Below are 1,496 nucleotides of genomic sequence, written 5' to 3' on the forward strand. Positions count from 1 at the left end.
AGCTTCTCTGTGTTTATAATAGATTTAAAACACTAAAAGTAGCTAGTTTATAGTAGGCACTCAAAAATTTTGTAGAAATGAGAAAAAATCTGTATATAAACGTGACATAAATGATTATAGTGCATTAATTTATGAATTTTTAAATTTCTTTTAAAATTCTTCAGATCATTTGGAAGAATATTGTGAATGTTTCTTCTTCATTTTATTTCCTTTGCACATTGCTTCTCTATATTTTATAGTTTTAGCATCCAGATAATTTCTCTCTGACATGAATCTATTTTCTCATGTATTTTTCAAACAAGAAGTTATAAACTCGTTTTACATCTTTCAGTCTCTTTCAATTTATTTCTTTATGAATCCTTCGCTTTTACATTTTGTCTCACTGTGTACGTACATATCAGCATGTTCTTAACCCCTTTTCCTCTGAAAAGTTGACTGCAGTATAACAGTATGATAATATCCATGCAATTAAAAGTTTTGTCCTCTTATTTCCAGCTACATTAAGCTCAAAGTCTCTGAGGAAATACCAAAGAGAGAAAATGAAGTTGAAATGGAGAAAGACAAATGGACAAGCATGAAACAAAGAGACATGAAGAAAAAGATGCATTTAGAAAGGCAGGGTAAGTAGAGAGATCAAGACAGCAAATGCATCAGAGAAATTAAAGATAAGTAGCAATAAATTACAATTTAAAATTGAGATGTTCCTGACCAATTAGAAAATTCTCTATGTTCTCTCTCATGTAAAGACATTCACAGAGAACTTCGTTGCGAGATCCAGAGAAGCAGATGATACTTCCCTCCAGTTATATACTTGGCTACTCAGCCTAATTAGTAGTGGAATAAATGATGGTCTTCCCTCAAAAAAAAAAAAAATAATTCACATCCTAATTTTTGGAAACCATAAATGTGGCCTTCTTTGGAAAATAGGGTCTTTGCAGATGTAACTAAATGAATGATTTTGAGGTGAATCATCCTGGATTATGCTGGTGGGCCTTAAATCCAGTGACAAAGGTCCTTATAAAAGATAGTAAAAATAAAAGATATGGAACAGAAGAGAAGAAGGGCATGCGAAGGTGGAAACAGAGACTGGAGTTATTCAGCCATGAGCCATGGGATACCTGGAACACAAAAAGCTGGAAGAGGCAAGAAAAGATTGTAACGTTGAGCCTTCAGAAAGAGCAGGACCCTACCAACACCTTCCTTTTGTACTTGTGGTTGACAGGACTGTGAGAAAATAAATTCCTCTTGTTTTAAGTTATCAAGTTTGTGGTTATATTTTACAGCAGTCCCAGGAAACAAATACATTATTAATATTGCCTCTCTAGTGATGAGTTATAAAGCAAAAAGCAAGAGTATATGAAAACTGCCATATGCTGACACTAGTAGCTTAATATTTTCTTACTGTCCACATTCCTATCAGGACTTCCTATTTTAGTGGTTCGACTTCCCAACACACACACACACACACACACACACACACACACACACACACACAC

General features: G+C 34.1%; 1 pseudogene; it reads left to right on the forward strand.

The window, feature by feature from the left end:
- The window catches only part of LOC105297475, a 110,251-nt pseudogene that overhangs the window by 41,386 nt on the left and 67,369 nt on the right, over positions 1–1,496 (forward strand).

Source organism: Pteropus vampyrus, unplaced genomic scaffold (genome assembly GCF_000151845.1).
Source record: "Pteropus vampyrus isolate Shadow unplaced genomic scaffold, Pvam_2.0 Scaffold139, whole genome shotgun sequence".
NCBI classification, from domain to species: domain Eukaryota; kingdom Metazoa; phylum Chordata; class Mammalia; order Chiroptera; family Pteropodidae; genus Pteropus; species Pteropus vampyrus.